The sequence below is a fragment of the Thamnophis elegans genome, chromosome 2 (assembly GCF_009769535.1).
Source record: "Thamnophis elegans isolate rThaEle1 chromosome 2, rThaEle1.pri, whole genome shotgun sequence".
Classification (NCBI taxonomy): domain Eukaryota; kingdom Metazoa; phylum Chordata; class Lepidosauria; order Squamata; family Colubridae; genus Thamnophis; species Thamnophis elegans.
The window spans coordinates 156,941,238-156,960,406 of record NC_045542.1 but is presented as its reverse complement, the minus strand read 5'-3'; the positions used below and the strand labels follow the sequence as shown (position 1 = coordinate 156,960,406).

At 41.6% G+C, this 19,169-nt stretch overlaps 1 pseudogene; it reads left to right on the top strand.

Annotated features, from left to right (window-relative positions):
- Positions 1 to 13,721: 13,721 nt before the first annotated feature.
- On the top strand, positions 13,722 to 18,126 carry LOC116504742 (annotated as a pseudogene).
- Positions 18,127 to 19,169: the final 1,043 nt, after the last annotated feature.

Genomic DNA, 19,169 nt, shown 5'->3' with positions numbered 1-19,169 from the left:
GTTACACCGATGTTCACAGAGAGTGTCAGTTAGTGAGGTTGTGAAGCAAGGATGTCATTAGAAGAATAGTATAAAAGATAAGGTTCAAGATCGGCTCGGGACTCTTTGATTTATAGCAGTCCTTGTAGGACTTGCTATTTCTCATTGGCCCTCTGCATTAATATGTTAATGCAGTGTATTATTGCTATTATCTATTCATTTCTAATGTTCCAAATTATTAAAAACAATAAACCTCTTATGTTAAAGGAAGAATTTTTGCTTGTGTTGTTGCCTTTGTTTCCCTGTTGGAATTTTCCTGTCACACTTTGGATGTCCCGATTGTGGGAGAAAATTTCAATCACCGTTCCCATCTTATGAGACACCTTATGAGACTTTCCCTTATGACTGTGGGAAAGAGCTCTGTGGGAAATCATGTCCTTATACAAATCAGGGGAGAAACCATTTATGTGCCCTGAATGTGATCAGTGCTTCAGGAAATGTTCCACCCTTATTGCACATGAGAAAACCCACGTGACCCAAAGTGATGAGTGTAGAGATGGTTTGAATTTCATTTCTAATCTCCCATTTTGTGTCCAGCTGAGAAATGACTGATTTGAAGACTTTGCCTGATTTTTTTGTAGGCAAATATGTTGTATTAGATGGGTCTTCAGCGTAAGAAGTGACGGGTCCCTCCTATGGAGGAAGGAACCCTGAGCATAGTGCAAGACAGATATTTATACATTTCTTTGCTTTCACTTCAGACTAGCAGAAACCTGTTGAAGCCTAAACTTCAGCCTTGCCATCTCAACATATGAGCAATCATCAAATTCATCAAATGTGTGATTAACATTAGCACAAAAGGTTTGACTAGCCAGAGACATTTTTCAGGCTTGAAAGACATGGATTTTCTCCATGTTGTAGGTGTGCGGTTACTCTGTGGGTCGCTCATGAAGCCAATGATGAAAGAAGACAAGGAGGCAGGTTTCTTTCGTGATGAGCCGACACGGAATAGAATCCGGAGGCCTCTTTTATTGAGCATACACAAGGAAAGGGTGGATTCACATAATCAATGTGGACCAATCATGGTTGAACAAGTCTATGGTATATGGTAACTCATTTACTTCCATGTAGACCTAAAGAATGCCCATCAAATAAATCTTTTACCAGCATGCAAACTTCTAATCCTTAATTAATGTTTGAGAGTTAATCAGTTGTAACCTCTGACCTAATTAACGAACTCCCTGATTTAATCAACGCTTATAATTAAAAGTCTGTGATTGCTGATCTTACTTAGTGTTAAGAGGTAAACAGTGGGTCTTACTGATCCAATCATATGGTTAGTCATTACTTCTATTGCATACGTGTTTCAGCATAGCTAACGTATGGTAGGGCTTTGTGTTGTGAATCAAATGTAGCTGTGTTAATGTTTTTGCCCTGTGTTTTCCAGACAGCCATAATAGCCGCCCTATACACAGAACTGGTAATGGATCTCAACATCTCCTCAATTTTGTTTTAAAATGAGAAGGAGGAAAACAAACATATCAAAATGCAGATTCTTCATCATCACTGGTTATAGCAAACACCTTTACACACAGATTATTGTCTAGCTCATATTCGTCCTCAGCGTCCAGAAGGGATTTAGTTTCGTTGATAAGAGCGTCCTTCCTAGTTGAGGAAAAAAGGCCTTTGCAGAGCTGAAAAAGGGAGGGTAGGCATTGGATGCAGCAGCAATTTGTAAGATTAAATGTCCCACATACCCCCTTTCTTTTTGTTTTTTCTTCAAAACATGTGAGTGGAATGCACATGTGTTTGACAAAAGATTAAAATTGGTCAGATCAGGGAGATTATGAGTTGTGAGCCGCCCTGAGTCCCCTCAGGGAAAAGGGCGGCCTATAAATAAACTTTCAAACTCAAAACTTTCAAATTTAATTCTTCTGATGAAAAAGCATTGAGAGAGACACTAGAAGGATCTCTTCAGTGGCTCCCAGATAGCTTTCAACCATGAAGGTCTAGCAACCAGGGTACAAATTTCTGGAAAGAAATTTACAGTATCCAATTTTCCATGCCAATTAGTATCAGATATCATTTTCTGTGAGCTTCCAGACAGGTTTTAAACAAGCAGAAAAAGGATGGTTCTTGAACCTGCCCTGGCTCTTGAGGCCAAATTGAGTTTAGCTAATGTGCAATCCAGGCTTTTGTGCCTGGGGCAAAAATCAACCTAGGAAAAACTGTGTGTGGAGATAGTTTCAATCTAATTCTGAATAGGCTCTTATCTCTCTCTTTCTCTCTCTCTCTCTGTTTTTCTTGGTGTGTGTGTGTGTGTGTGTAGCTGCTTCTACAATACAGAAAATACAGACATTTTGGACAAACTTTCCCTCCCACCAGACATAAATCCAAGGTGTTCAGAATTGCTGTACTAGCCATTCACAAATACAATTCTTACATGAATACATTAAACTGATTACAATATAAATGAGACAAGAAAGAAATCTAACAATGAATTTCTGTGAAGGAAGCAAAGAAAGAAAACTTTAGGATCAATTTTCACCCTCCCCTATAGTCTTCTGGGGATAAAAGAAAGTCCTTTGGTCTTTTACTTCTCCATCTCAGAGTCCATTCTTTCATATCTGCTGGATGGCATTAGGCTTAGCTTGCTGATAAGAGTGGTCAGTCAGGCTAGGTAGAGTCTGTCCCAGGCTTGGCTAAATTTTTTCTCCTCATGTCAGGTAATCACCAGCAGCCAATTCAAGAGTTAGCAGTCCTTTGTGTCTTAGGTGAAGAAAAAGAGAGGCCAAATATACAGTTCTATACAGACATAGTCCCATGTTGTGGAATCTCACCCATTCTGTCCAAATGTGGAAATCCAAACATTATTCCAGAAGGCAGACAATGTAAATGATGTAAATTTCATGGAACAGGACATTCCCACTGCTTCTATGATTGAAACACTTTTGCAGTAAGATGAGTAAATTTTCAAAAGAGACAACAACTTGTGTTGCAAACAAACAAACAAAATATCATAAGGTAGAGTACCTTGACTCACAAGCTTTTAAAATTGCACTCAGGTGTAAAAGAGAAAGGGAAGAAAAATAGCTTTTTTTTAAAAAAATGCAATTAAAAAAAGAGGTACTTTGAGTCAACGCTCCAAAATATTAGATTCCATTCAGATGGAAGCAAATTCTCATCAAGTATGTTAGAACATTTACAAATGTAAGCAAAATATCTCAAAATCATTTCTGTTTATAGGTATAATTAAGCATTTTAAACCTAAAAAATTTCCAGAAGGAAAAGAGAAAAACCAAAATTGCATTCAGAGCAGAAAAGGAAATGTAACTGCATAACTTTTATAGATGAAAAGATAACAGCGAAAGGTAAAGGAGCAAGTCACCCATTTACTCCAAATTTCTTAGAAGAGAGAGGAAAAAAAATTGTTTAAATGAGCAGAAAAACTTCACCCCCCCTTCAATGACCCAAAAGGAATGAGGGAAAGAAGGGGGGGGGGAATGCACAGAGGCATTCATACACACGTTCACTGTAAAAATGAGCAGACACACTCTCCCCTCCTTTCCTGCTTCCCTCCAAAGAATGACCCAGAGGGGGAAAAAAGGGGGGGGGGGTTCACGCAGGCAATCACAGGTCTTTGGATCTCTTCAGTTATCACTTTCTGGGGCATTGGGGACATATACATTCATACTGCAATCAGAGCACATGCTTGCTCATGCCAACCAATCATTATAATTATTTCAGGAAGCTTTTTCACAAGCCACCAAGCTTCATTTTATTTATTAGAGGATCTCACCCTCCCTTCAGGTTTGGAAATGATAACACACAAGAATACACACACATACCATTAAACAACCTTGCAACTTACTGCTTCTTTATATGAAAGGAATTAAAGTACATTCATACCAACTTTTACCATTGACATACATTTGCACTGCAATCAGACTGCTTGTGTAAATTAACTTCACATACAAAAATCCCATTTTATTCATTTTTTCATACAAAGCAATCATTACAATTATTTCAGGGAGCTGTACATAAGCCAATGAGCTCCATTTTCTATTATTAAGAGATTTCAACTTCCCTCCAGGTCTGAAAATGATTACACACACACATGCACACATACCATGAAACAGCACTTTCAGGCCTGGGGGAGGTTCTGTCCCTTTAAATCTTCAAATTTCTTTCCTTGGAGAACTTGTGGCTCATTCTCCAAGCAGTGGGGAAACTCAGAGAGCAGCTTAAATCCTAACTACTCTTCCCTCCCCCACAGCGTCAAGCCCAAGCTTATTTATTTATTTAGCTAGCTGATCAAACATATCACCATCAATTCAATTCAATTCTACATGTTATTAGATGCACACCTAAGAATTTTTTTAACAGACATTACATCAAAGTAATCAAGTCCAATTACCTAGGTCTTCCCATTCAGTCAGGCTTTACCTCGTTACCTGCTAAATTTCTTACTTTTGCTCAAAGTTATGCCCATTCTATCTCCTTAAGCACTAGATTGTTAATATCTGTCTCTCCCTGGGATGTTCCGTTTCTATCTTGATCTCCCAGCAGCGCTGGCATATTTTTAAAGGTCAAGATTTATAGAGACAATGTATAGAGATGTTTGTCCACATTATTTGCATTGGCCAGGGTTCCAGCTTGGTCCTCCCAGCTGAGCGCTGGCATAGTTTTAAAGGTCCAAACTCTTAGCTCTCCAAGCAGAACGCTGGCATAGTTTTAAAGAGCAAGATATATAGATATTTTATTAACACATCATTTGCATCTGGGTGGGGCTCGAGCTCTGCTTTTCTTTTAAAAGACAACTATTAACAGCTTTCTAACATATCCCTGTGGACTTCTTAATTGCTTTCGGGGAAGAAACTCAGGTGGAACTTCTCTTCAGTTCATCTGATGGTGGCCAGAAAATCAGCAAACTTGTTACAAAATCTAAATTAAAACTTGTCTTCTAGGGGCCAGGTTTCGAGTAGGTTGGCCAGATAGATGTGCAGAGGGTTTTTACTCAGGGTGAAGGCAAACCTTTAGTAGGAATTTCCTTCATTTTATACATGCACACACAAGGCAACACTCTCCTCCTCCCCCAAAAGAAAAAAAATCTTTACTCACCTGAAGAGTAAATCTTCCAGGCCTGAAAAACATGAAAACAAGGTTCCCTCCCCCACATAAAAGGCATTGTTGGGGGATTACGGGTAAGGGAGGGGCTTGGGGAGGGTAGAAAGCTTGCAGGCAGAGTAAAAAAAGGGTAAAATCATCAGTTACTAAACAGATAAACTGGTAACATTATGGGGATATCACAGATGCAAAATGGGGTCTGGATTCACATGCTTCAGGAAAGAAACAGGTAAAATCATTTAAACACACGACAGAAGCAAGGATGAAACTTTTCCTGTAAATGAACTTAAAACATTTCCTGGGTTGTTACTTTAAGGCAAAGGGAAGGAAGGAAGGAAAAAAAAACACTTCTCTGTACTCTTTTTTTTGGGGGGGGGGAAACAAACTGAGGGAAGGGAATTTCTGCCAGTTTACTCCTTTCTTTGAACACTTTAAAATCCCTGTCTTTTGGATTGAAGACATACAATTACCTTGAGGGTGCACAAAAACTTAGGCACACATTTACACAAGAACAAGGAGAAAATAAGAAGGGAAAAAAACAGAACTCTCAGGTTTTCACATCCTACATTCCCAGCACAAATCTGTTAAATTAGGGAAGGCACAAATCTTAACAAACAAACCACGTGGTTACATAGAAGACAAAGAGACAAACAGACAAGAGAAAAAAGAAACCTCAACATTTTTCCCTTTTCTTTTAAGTACCTTTATGTAGTAAGATCTTTTTTTGAGGGGAAAACGGGAAGCGACTTGCCCATCGCTTGAATAATTACACCAGAAAATTTACAGATATCCCGAACTTCTACCTGTTCCTTCGAGAAACCCGACCTCATACTCACGAAATGGGAGGGTGCTTCATTCGCTGACGGCCGGCCCTGAGTGCGAGGCTTTTCCCAGCCTGGGGGTGAGATGAGGTGGGCGACACGGATCATCACGTCGGGGTCACCAGATGCGGTTTCTCTGTGGGTCGCTCATGAAGCCAATGATGAAAGAAGACAAGGAGGCAGGTTTCTTTCGTGATGAGCCGACACGGAATAGAATCCGGAGGCCTCTTTTAATGAGCATACACAAGGAAAGGGTGGATTCACATAATCAATGTGGACCAATCATGGTTGTACAAGTCTATGGTATATGGTAACTCATTTACTTCCATGTAGACCTAAAGAATGCCCATCAAATAAATCTTTTACCAGCATGCAAACTTCTAATCCTTAATTAATGTTTGAGAGTTAATCAGTTGTAACCTCTGACCTAATTAACGAACTCCCTGATTTAATCAACGCTTATAATTAAGAGTCTGTGATTGCTGATCTTACTTAGTGTTAAGAGGTAAACAGTGGGTCTTACTGATCCAATCATATGGTTAGTCATTACTTCTATTGCATACGTGTTTCAGCATAGCTAACGTATGGCAGGGCTTTGTGTTGCGAATCAAATGTAGCTGTGTTAATGTTTTTGCCCTGTGTTTTCCAGACAGCCATAATAGCCGCCCTATACACAGAACTGGTAATGGATCTCAACATAGGTGTGTGTATTTGTATTTCTCTCTGAGTGTATCTGGAAATGTATACTCTATCCCCAGGACTTCCAGATATACAGTCATGTAAAAAAGGAAGTACACTCTTCTTGACTTTTATGATTTTACTTATCAGGACATAGTAGAAATCATGACATAGTTAAGAACTTAAAAGTTCTTAAAAGTAGATAAATACAACCACAACAACATGTGACATATTACATCAGGTCATCATTTATTTTATTTTAAAAAATGGAGAAGTGTGTGAAAAAAGTATGACTCAATAATATGGAGAGCCACCCTTAGCAGCAATAACTAGAAATAATTCTTTTCTGTATGACTTTATCAATCCCTTGCAGATGTCAGCCTCTGCTTCTCTTGCTTGCTTTCGGCTGCCATGGAAATGGGGAGGGGGGCATGGTATTTGGGATGGGAATAAATGGTGCAGGACTGATAGTCAAAAAGGAAGTTTTGTTCTCACCATCTTCTGAGCATGGTATTGGCCGATGTTTGGACCTGGTCAAGGCCAACCATCCTGCATACCAACCTGATGATGGTTCTTGGAGATGCAACCACATGACACCTAAGGGAGTTGCAGACTGGGCAATGGGGTGGGGGTTGTTAGAGGGAGGGGGCTGGGCAAATGTTTGATATGTATGATTTCGTGCTTTTCTGACTCAGACTTTGCTTTACTTTGCTGCTATCTATTCATAACCAGTAAAAGTACTTTTAATTCCACAAACAATGGAGTTGAAAAATTTGTTTCTTGGTTACTGAAGGAGGCATGCCTGACAATAAGCAAGGTCTCAGTTCGCGCTCATCCTGGAGCTAATACCTTTCGAGGGGAGTGCAATTAAAACAAAACTTTCATAGAAATGTCCAACCCAGGCAGTGACCAGGAGGACAACATGGCACTGCCAGATCCACATGCCCCTTGGAAACAGAGCAGACAGAGGAACTGGATTTGGAGGAAAGATCCGTTCGCCCTAGGTGGACGTTGGGAGTGGGGCAGAGATATGACCCTGAGGAAATCCCTGCCGGAGCTACGACCAGCCAATACCGGCGACCTGCAGCTGCTTGGCAGGAAGCCGAAGAAGAGGATCTCGTGATGTCCCACGCTATGAAACTCTTCCAAGAGGCTTGGGGGAAACGTTTTTGTGAGCGCCAGACTGAGAGGGAAGCTGATTTTCCTGATCAAGAAGAGAAACATGCAGAGGACCTGCCTCACCCTGGGGGTGGGGCTGGGGGCAGATAGCAGAGCTGATCAGGATGGGAGAGCCCCAGCACAAGAAGCAGCAGCCACATAAGCCCCTCCAAGGGGGGAGCCCCCCCCCCTGAAGACATCGAATGACAAAAGTTCCTCCTCTTCGTATGAAATTCGGAGGGGACCCCACAGAACTGGGATTTTTCCTGGTCCAGGTCTGGAATTTCATGCAACAGTTTGGAGAAGATTTCCCCAACGAGGAAAGAAAGGTGAAACTGTGACAATAGCATTGGAGAATAAGGCGGCAGCTTGGATGGTCGCCTTGCATAATGATGACTTCCCCTGCTGAGGAATTACAATGTGTTTATGGCCGCCCTGAGGAAGCGCTCTGATGACTCTCTAGCCGAGCGTAAGGCGAGAGCCAAGATGAAAACTCTTACTCAGGGAAGAAGTCCAGTGGCTGAGTACATCCAAGAGTTTCGTGATCTGTTGGTGCGTATGCGGGAGTGGTCCGAGGAGGCTTTAATAGACAGTTTTATGAATGGCCTGAACCAAGATATATACCACAACTGTGTTAACAGAAGGGCCCCACACAACCTGCAACGTTGGTACGAGCTGGCAGCAGATGTGGAGATTGACCTAGCCAGGAATAAATACTGGGAAAAAAGTGATAAAGGTAAAAATCTGGGAAATGTTTCCAGGAGACCAAATACTGAATGCGACCTCTATGTTTTCTGGAGTCTACGATTTCTTTAACTTCAAAATGTTGCTCTCCCTCAATAAGAAGAGGGACCGGAGGTGAAGGTTGAGGCGGACGAAAGGAAGAAGTGTGTTCTGGTTTCAACAGGTTCACATGAAATACAGGAAAAATTCTTCTAAGGTTCTTCAGCAGCTCCAACTTCACCGACACAGAATTTATGATTTTTACAATGGGGAACGGACCTAAGTACTTTGGCCCCGGCTTCTTCGATTTTTGGGTGGTTTGTAGGAACTTGGTGGACAAAAACATTCTATCCCCAACTTGGTACTCTTTAGGTTTAACCCTTTTCTTATCTGCCTGCTTTTTGTGAGTCTGGTGAGCCGCATCTAATGCTTTGCGGGTCATTGGCCAAAATTGCTGAATTTGATCATTTCCCTCTAGGAAGTGTCGCCAGGTCATCACAGCCCATCTAGCAGCAAAAGCTTCCTTTTCCCATATGGCCCATCTCCTTTCTATCTCCGTAAGCTTACGTGAGGTGTAAGCGCATGGTTGCAATTTACCCTCAGCATTACAATACAATAGCAGAGTTGGAAGGGACCTTGGAGGTCTTCTAGTCCAACCCCCTGCCTAGGCAGGAAACCCTATACCGTTTCAGACAAATGGCTATCCAACTTCTTCTTAAAGACTTCAAAGTTGGGGCATTCACAACTTCTGGAGGCAAGTTGTTCCACTGATTAATTGTTCTAACTGTCAGGAAATTTCTCCTTAGTTCTAAGTTGCTTCTCTCCGTGATTAGTTTCCACCCATTGCTTCTTGTTCTACCCTCAGGTGCCTGGGAAAATAGTTTGACTCCCTCTTCTTTGTGGCAACCCCTGAGATTTTGGAACACTGCTATCATGTCTCCCTTAGTCCTTCTTTCTATTAAACTAGACATACCCAGTTCCTGCACCCGTTCTTCATATGTTTTAGTGTCCAGTGCCCTAATCATCATTGTTGCACTTCTCTGCACTCTTTCTAGAGTCTCCACATCTTTTCTACATTGTGGGGACCAAAACTGAATGCCGTATTTCAAGTGTGGCCTTACCAAGGCCTTATAAAGTGGTATTAACACTTCACGTGATCTTGATCCTCTCCCTCTGTTTATGCAGCATAGAACTGTGTAGGCTAAAAAAGCTGCCCAAAAGACAGCTGTTGCACATTGCTGGCTCATATTTAAATGGTTGTCCATTAGGACTCCAAGATCCCTTTCACAGTTACTACTGTTGAGCAAGGTTCCACCTATACTGTATCTATGCATTTCGTTTTTGTTGCCTAAATGTAGAACCTTACTCTTTTCAGCATTGAATTTCATTTTATTAGATAGTGCCCAATGTTCAAGTCTGTCAAGATCCTTCTGTATCTTTAGCCTATCTTCTGGAGTGTTGGCTATTCCTGCCAGCTTGGTGTCATCTGCAAATTTGATGAGTTCCCCATTTATTCCCTCATCCAAATCATTGATGAAGATGTAGAAGAGTACTGGGCCCAAAACAGACCCTGTTTTGGGCCTAGTACTGGGGTACTCAACTGCATACTTCCCTCCATGAAGATGCAATTCTATTGAGGACTACATGATCAGTGCGGTTGGTCAGCCAGTTACAAATCCATTTGGTGGTGATGCCATCTAACCCACATTCTTCTACTTTATCTAGTAGTAGGTTATAGTCTACCTTATCAAATGCCTTACTAAAGTCCAAGTAAACTATATCGACGGCATTCCTCTGGTCCACTAATTTTGTCACATTATCAAAGAATGCAATAAATTAGTATGGCATGATCTGTTTTTGACAAACCCATGTTGGCTTTTGGCTATTACTTTGTTTGTTTCTAGGTGTTCGCTAATTTGTTGTTTGATTATGTTTTCCAGAATCTTTCCTGGCATTGAGGTCAGGCTGATAGGTCTGTAGTTTCCTGGATCTGTTTGTTCCCCTTTTTTGAAGATGGGAACCACATCAGCTCTTTTCCAGTCCTCTGGTGGTTCCCCGGTGTTCCAGGATCTCTGAAAGATATACTTCAGTGGTTCTGAGATCTCGTCTGCCAGTTCCTTCAGAACCCTGGGGTATAATCCGTCTGGTCCTGGCAATTTGAATTCATCTAGGGTAGACAGGTGCTCACTTACCATTTTCTTCCTTATTTCAACTTGTGTTCCTAATCTGATTTTTGTGGTGCTGTTTTTGATAGGTTGGACTGTTTTATGCCTATGCGTAAAGACAGATGGAAAACATGAGTTAAATAATTCTGCTTTCTTCCTGTTGCTTGTCACCTACTTGCCACTTTCTCCCAGCAATGGACCAATTGTTTCCTTAATTTTTTTCTTGTTTTTAACATGTTGGAAGAAACTTTTTTTTATTTTTTACTTTTGTGGCAAGCCTTTCTTCATTGTGAGCCTTAGCTTTCCTCACTTCATCTTTACATGTTCGGGCTATTTGCTGATATTTGTTCTACTACTTGTGTTTGCATAATGCCTTAATTATATCCTCCACTTTCCACTTTTTATACTTACCTTTTTTGTCTTTCAATTTGCCAGAGAGTTCTTTATGGATCCAGTAGAGGGCACTTTAAGTCCTGAGTGGTCATCATCTGAATCGGTTTCACTTTCTCCCATGGAAGAGGAGGGTTCCTTCTCCTGGCCTGGAGAAAGGACATCAACACCTTCCACGCTTTCCAGGGCAGTTTCACAGCGTCTCCCTAGTTGCCAGCCAGGTTCCTCCCTACCAGCCAGGGTCAGTTTTGGGACATGTCTAGCGTAGCAGTTGGGTTCCCAATGCCCCTCCTTTCCTGCTTTTGGTGCCTCCTCAGATCTCCCCCGCATGCGCACCAACAGCTCACAAAACTCCTGTGTGTACTCAGCCTCAGGCCTCCCCTCCTGGGTTAAGGGTTTCATCCTGCTTTTCACCTTTTGATTTGGGCGGTGAAAACGTTTCCTCAAGGCAGTCATAAACCCCTTGTAATCCCTCAGCAGGAGGGAATGATCATTATGCAAGGCTACCATCCAGGCAGCCGCTTTTCCTTCCAAAGCCATAGTAACACTTCTCACTTTGGCAACTTCCGACAAAAAACCTCCCCAAACTCCTGCATGTAATTCCAAACTTGCAGTAAAAAAAAACCCAGTTCTTTGGGATCTCCTCTGTACTTCACTCCACGTGGAAGATCTGAGCATTTGGTGCCTTTGGGGGTTTCCCTCCTCCTTGGGGGAGCATGACCTGCTGCTGTGGCTGGGGCCCCTCCCTCTTGCCCAGCTCCGGTAGCTGTTTTCAGGGACGTTTCAGGGCTAATCAGGTTTTCTGCTCCTCCCTCCGCCTGCTCGGCTAATCCACTTTCCCTTTCAGCAAGACTTACATGGACGTGTCGTCGCTCCCAAACCTCCTAAAGAAGATGTAAAGCATGTGTCATCATGACAGCCTCTCTTTCAGCTGCCTGCCAGTCATCTTCTGGTTTTCCGCTGGTTGTGACCCTTGCCATTACCTTCTCCTGTTTGCTGCAGGAGTTAGATATTTGGGTGCTCCCCCCACGGAAACTTTTAACTCCGGGATGGGTGCGAGCTGAGACCTTGCTTAATGTCAGGCATGCCTTCCTCAATAACCAAGAAAGAAAACTCCTAACCCCATTGTTTGTGGAATTAAAATACTTTTACTGGTTATGAAAAGATAGCTACGAAAGAAAAGCAAGGTCTGAGTCAGAAAAGCGCAAAATCTTACATATCAAACATTGCCCAGCCCCCTCCCTCCAACAACCCCCACCCCATTGCCCACTGCAACTCCCTTAGGTATCATGTGGGTTACATCTCCAAGAACCATCATCAGGTTGGTATGCAGGACGGTTGGCCTTGACCAGGTCCAAACATCGGCCAATAACATGATCAGAAGATGGTGAGAACAAAACTCCCTTTATGACAATTATCTTGAATGTCCAGTCCTAGGAAGATTGGCAACTGTCTTGAATGTTTCCTCTTCTGAATAATCTTCCTCAGTGTAGAATGATGGATTTTAAATTACCGTATTTTTTTGAGTATAAGATGCACCAAGACTTTGAAAAGGCAAATTTTTTAAAAAAGTTTTTGCACTCTGCAGATCACCCAAAAATGGCCCATTTCTCGCATAAACTGGGCCATTTTTGTATCCAAAAAGGGCATGCACAGCCTTTAAGGGGCTTATTGACTGCTCCTGGGGGCTGGGAGAGCAAAAATGAGCGAAAAACGGCCCATTTTAGCTCATATCTGCCCTCACCTGCTCCCAGGAGCACTTTGGAAGCCTCCTAAGGGCTATGCACAGCCATTTTGGTGAAGCAGGCAGGGTTTCAGGAGGCCAAAAATGTTGTATTTACTGTATAAGATGCACCCAGATTTTCACCTTTTTTTGAGGGAAAAGGGTGCATCTTATACTCCAAAAAATATGATATCTGGAAATAGCCTTTTAAATCTTCAAAAATTGATGTACAGCAACAATTGCTTTTCTAAGATCATTACTCTTTGCCATTGTTTTAACACACACCTCAATGTCAGAGACTAGGAAACTCCTACACTTTGGCTTTTATAGATGTAGTCTTTATCTGACCCGTGTTGCAACGTGAATCAAGTAAATGCAGTCTTACTGAAGTACTAATGCAAATCTCTGGCATTTTTCATGTTTCAGCTAAGCATGAAAAAATTAAGTTTTGATTCAAAGCAAAATTGTGGTTGCATGATTGCATTTCCATTTTTAGTGTTTTTAAATTTTATAACACCTGTGTTTGAAAACAACTCTTTGCGCTGCTAAGAATTCATTGATTGACCCAGTCAACAACCAATTTCTTCATTGAATGGATATTTGAACTTGGATCTGGGTAGTTTACCATGTGTCAAAAGGATCATGATTAATGTAAAATTATTGTAGGATTGTGGCATGTTTGCTATTTCATTGCAACATAAGCTCTTTTCTTTTTTCCTCATTTTCTGCAACTATTCTATAAACAATTAAAGATACATTTCTGCAACTATGCTATACACAATTAAAGATACATTTTATTTGTCTATCTTATAGACAAAGAAGATGGCAATAGGAGCACTCTGGACACTGAGGATAACAAGCAACACTGAATAGCAAAGCAAGTCAGTCCGGAAATCAAAATATTTTCCATTCCCTTCAGAGAGCCGCACAATTCTCCAACTTCCTCAGCAGGTGAGAAAGAAAACCAAGAAGAGATTTCTAGCTGGGAAACGGAGAGTGTGAATTCAAGCATATATTACATGAATGGTCAAGGGAGATTATTTTTCCATTCAGCAAAAGAGGGAAATATCTGGAAGTTACTGGGGAGGAAAAGGAGAATTGGAAAACCACGTAGAGCAGACAGTGTGACAGGCATTGCTCTGGGAGGAAGAAAATGGCTTGAAACAAAACACCATCAAACAAGGGACCATCCATATTTTTGATCACTTCAGGAATATAAGTTGTGGAAAAGCTCCATAGACGTGCCAGTTGTGTGAAAGATACAACTTGCAAATTATAGTTGATTACGCATGAGAGGATCCAGACTGGAGAAAAGCCATACAAATACTTTGAATGTGACAAAACCTTTGGTCACAACAGCTCCGTTTTGTTTCATGGAACGACCCACACGACAGAAGCCCTAAAAGTGCTCCCAATGCAATAAATGCTTTCGCAAGTATGGCAACGTGGACTCACACCAAGGAGAAACCGTTCGAATGTCCTGATTGTGGGAAATGTTTTAGTCAGAGAGGCATCCTGGTGGCACACCAGATGACTCACACAGGAGAGAAACCCTTTGAATGTCCTGATTGTGGAAAATGTTTTAATGATCATTCCCACCTGGTGACACACCAAAGGACTCACACAGGAGAGAAACCATTTGAGTGTCCTGATTGTGAGAAAAGCTTTAGACAAAATTCTCACCTCGTTTCACACCAGAGGATTCACACAGGAGAGAAACCCTTTGAGTGTCCTGATTGTGGTAAAAGTTTTAGTCACAATTCCACCCTGGTGACACACCAGAGGACTCACACAGCAGAGAAACCCTTTAAATGTCCTGATTGTGGGAAAAGTTTTAGTCAGCTTTCAAGCCTGGTTTCACACCAAAGGACTCACACAGGAGAGAAACCCTTTAAATGTCCTGATTGTGGAAAAAGCTTTAGTCAAAATTCTCACCTCGTTTCACACCAGAGGATTCACACAGGAGAGAAACCCTTTCAATGTCCTGATTGTGGTAAAAGTTTTAGTCAATATTCCAGCATGGTGACACACCAAAGGACTCACACAGGAGAGAAACCCTTTAAATGTCCTGATTGTGGAAAAAGTTTCAGTCATTATTTCAGCTTGGTGACACACCAAAGGACTCACACAGGAGAGAAACCCTTTGAGTGTCCTCATTGTGGGAAAAGTTTCAGTCAAAATTCTCATCTCGTTTTACACCAGAGCACTCACACAGGAGAGAAACCCTTTCAATGTCCTGATTGTGGGAAAAGCTTCAGTACTAATCCCAACCTGGTTATACACCAAAGGACTCACACAGGAGAGAAACCCTTTCAATGTCCTGATTGTGGGAAAAGTTTCAGTGCTAATTCCAACCTGGTTTCACACCAAAGGACTCACACAGGTGAGAAACCCTTTGAGTGTCGTGATTGTGGTAAAAGTTTTAGGCACAATTCCAGCTTGGTGCAACACCAGAGGACTCATACAGGAGAAAAGCCCTTTAAATGTCCTGATTGTGGGAAAAGTTTTAGTCAGCTTTCAAGCCTGGTTTCACACCAAAGGACTCACACAGGAGAGAAACCCTTTGAGTGTCCTGATTGTGGGAAAAGTTTCAGTCAAAATTCTCATCTCGTTTTACACCAGAGCACTCACACAGGAGAGAAACCCTTTCAATGTCCTGATTGTGGGAAAAGCTTCAGTACTAATTCCAACCTGGTGACACACCAAAGGAATCACACAGGAGACAAACCCTTTCAATGTCCTGATTGTGGGAAAAGCTTCAGTAACAATTCTAACCTGGTGAAACACCAAAGGACTCACACAGGAGAGAAACCCTTTGAGTGTCGTGATTGTGGTAAAAGTTTTAGTCACAATTACTGCTTGGTGAAACACCAGAGGACACATACAGGAGAAAAGCCCTTTAAATGTCCTGATTGTGGTAAAATATTTAGTCAGAATTCCCACCTGGTGAAACACCAAGGGACTCACACAACAGAGAAACCCTTTAAATGTCCTGATTGTGGAAAACGTTTTAGTCATCATTCCAGGCTGGTGACACACCAAAGGACTCACACAGGAGAGAAAACCTTTGAATGTCCTGAATGTGGTAAAAGTTTTAGTCACAATTCCAGCCTGGTGATACACCAAAGGACTCACACAGGGGAGAAACCCTTTGAATGTTCTGATTGTGGTAAAGGTTTTAGTCACAATTCCAACTTGGTGAAACACCAGAGGACTCATACAGGAGAAAAGCCCTTTAAATGTCCTGATTGTGGGAACTGTTTTAGTCAGAATTCCCACCTGTTGGCACACCAGAGAACTCACACAGGAGAGAAACCCTTTGAATGTTCTGATTGTGGGAAAAGCTTCAGTAACAATTCTAACCTGGTGATACACAGGAGGAGTCACACAGGAGAGAACCCCTTTCAATGTCCTGATTGTGGGCAAAGTTTCAGTACTAATTCCAGCCTGGTGACACACCAAAGGACTCACACAGGAGAGAAACCCTTTGAGTGTCCTGATTGTGGGAAAAGTTTCAGTACTAATTCCAGCCTGGTGACACACCAGAGGACTCACACAGGAGAGAAACCCTTTCAATGTCCTGATTGTGGTAAAAGATTTAGCCAGAATTCCAACCTGTTGACACACCAAAGGACTCACACAAGAGAGAAACCCTTTCAATGTCCTGATTGTGGTAAAAGATTTAGTCAGAATTCCAACATGTTGGCACACCAAAGGACACACAGGAGAGAAACCCTTTGAATGTTCTGATTGCGGAAAAAGTTTCAGTGAGAATTCCAGCCTGGTGACACACCAGAGAACTCACACAGGAGAGAAACCATATGTGTCCAGACTGTGGGAAAGATTTCAGTGTTAGGACTACCCTTCTAAATCATATGCTTATACACACAGGGGAGAAACCATTTGAGTGTGCCGAATGTGGATGGTGCTTCAGGAAAAATTCCACCCTTATTGCACACAAGAAAATTCACATGAGGCCCCAAGTGATGAGTGTAGAAAAGATTTGAATTTCATTTCTAAAGTCCCTCTGTAAATCCAACTGAGAAATTGACTATTTAATTTGACTACAAAGAATTTGCCTAATTTTTTATAGGAAAATATGTAATGGAGTTAAACGGGAAGGAGGAAGGAAAAAATGGCAACATATTAGTGTGATAATGCCTATCTGGTCATTAGCAGCAGAACTTGCTGGATATGGGTAGTTCTTGGGTTATGAATGTAATGGATCCTGCCCATTGCATCCGAAACTTGAGAAGTTATGGGAGTGAATCTCTTACATTGAACGACATCACTCCCTTCTTTCGCCCACACACTCATTGTTTTCCTGCTTCAGATCAGTTGGACAATGCATCTGGCACCAAGAAAGCAGCCCTGAGAGGCTGTGCGCGACTTCTTAGAGTTGCTTTCTCATTGGCAAATCACTTGAGGATTGCGTTCCTGTAGGTTTTGGCAGCCCTTTGCAAAAAGCCTTTGCTTGTAGGAACAGGACCTCGGAGGGACACACCCACTCCTCCCAAGCTCAGTTGGTGCCAACAAAGGCAGTTTGCAAAGGGCTGCTGAGACCCTATGGGAATGCAATCTCCCAGCAGGCTTTGGCAAGAAAACGGCAAATGGAGGGAAGGACTGAAAGAATGAAGTCTTCTCACCATTTGCAAACGTCCATGCCTCAATTCACAGAGAATAGATCCCTAAAGTGTCAGATTACTCAAGACTACTGACCTTGCGTGATCTTGCGGTACGTTAGGACTCTGTCCTCTGTGAATGCTGGCAAATAAAGCACAGCAGAGAGATCTTTGCAAGTTAAGTCACTCTCCACAGGCAAAATGCCTGTGAAGACTCAGCTGGGGTTGGGAGAATAGGGGTGAATATAACAGAGCCTCTGCGGTCGTTCGTAAGGATGAACAACAGCCGTGGTGCTCCCGTATTCATAATTTCGGGATTTGTATGTAAATGCTGGGGGGGGAGGGGGGCTTATCGTGTAACTTTGAACATTTGCTAAAAGAACACTTGTAACCCAAGGATTACCTATATTTATATTTGTAGAAATTGTAAAAATCTTTTTGGAGTGGTCGCTGCCAAGGATTTAGCATCAAAGAGTTTCAATGGGTGAGAGACTAAAGGAAGCCAACTTCATTCGTGCTGGCCAGAGATGCTTCCAAGGGCACCCATCCTAAATGTCTTGTGAGTCTGTAACTTTGCATACACAGAAGTTTTCATTAGGTCAAAGAGAGGAAATCACATAACCAGCAGGGCTAGAAAAGAGGGGCTTGGGAAGAGGGGATGACTGTCTATATATGCTGAGAGAAATGTTTCCAAAAGGCATTTCAAAAGGTTGGAAGAAAGATTGGTAATACAGATGTGCATACAAAAATGTATCAAAGTTGCCCCACTTTTTGTTTGATACACATTCCTTTTTTAAGTCAAAATTTTAATTAATAAAATATGCAAAACAAGCAAAAACAATTGATACAGAGAAGCAGGAAAGGAGTCAAAAAAAATAAAAAAAAATATAATGCACCTTCCGTCTTTTTCTCTGTTGAGAAATTGTCATCACCCATTCCTCTTTGGAAATTACCTCTGCTCAGTTTACCAGAATAAAATCTTCCTTGGAAATTGATCCTCTCTTGAAGTCCATTCCTCAGAGTAATCCAGTCCAACATTTCACTTTCACATTGCTCTTGGAACAGGGAGATTTTCTCTATGCACAGGTTGAAAGCAGGAAAGCTTTAATGAATACATTATATCGGTAAAGATGAGGGCAAAAGCAGATCTATTTCCCGCGCAAATGCACATAAAGTTCAAGTTTTCCCTCTCTGCTATTAGGCCAGGACACATTGTCCAATGGAGACTTCCAGTATTGTTGTGAGAAAGTCTTTTTAGGCTCTTGTAAACCTGCCAAAACGTCCTTGGTTCCCATGGTTGGCATCGATGTCTGGAGCTTTGTTCTTTTTTTAAAAAAAAATACTTTTTTATTTCCATTTTCATAACATACACTCACATGTATACTATACATAACCCGTATCATATAGTATTAAATAATAATTACATCAGTTCCTCTTGTCAACAATGCCCAGAAAAATAAAAACCCATTATAGCTCTTCTGCTCTCCATACACCTCTTTCTTCTACCACCCTCCAACTTTCTATCTTCCCTCCATCATCCTTTCCTACTCTATTTCCCCTTCCTTTCTACTGCTCCTCTCTCTACAATCCACTCTTCCTTATCCTCCTCATCTTCCCCACTTACCCTCTCTCCTATCCTTCTCTTCCCATCTTTCTTCTCCCTTCTGTTTCCCACTCCTCTCATTGGTGTATTTCCATTACATGTCAATATGCTTAATATATCCTAGTTTAAAGAAAAAATAATCATAATAATAGTAATGAAAATATAAGAGAAAACAGTATA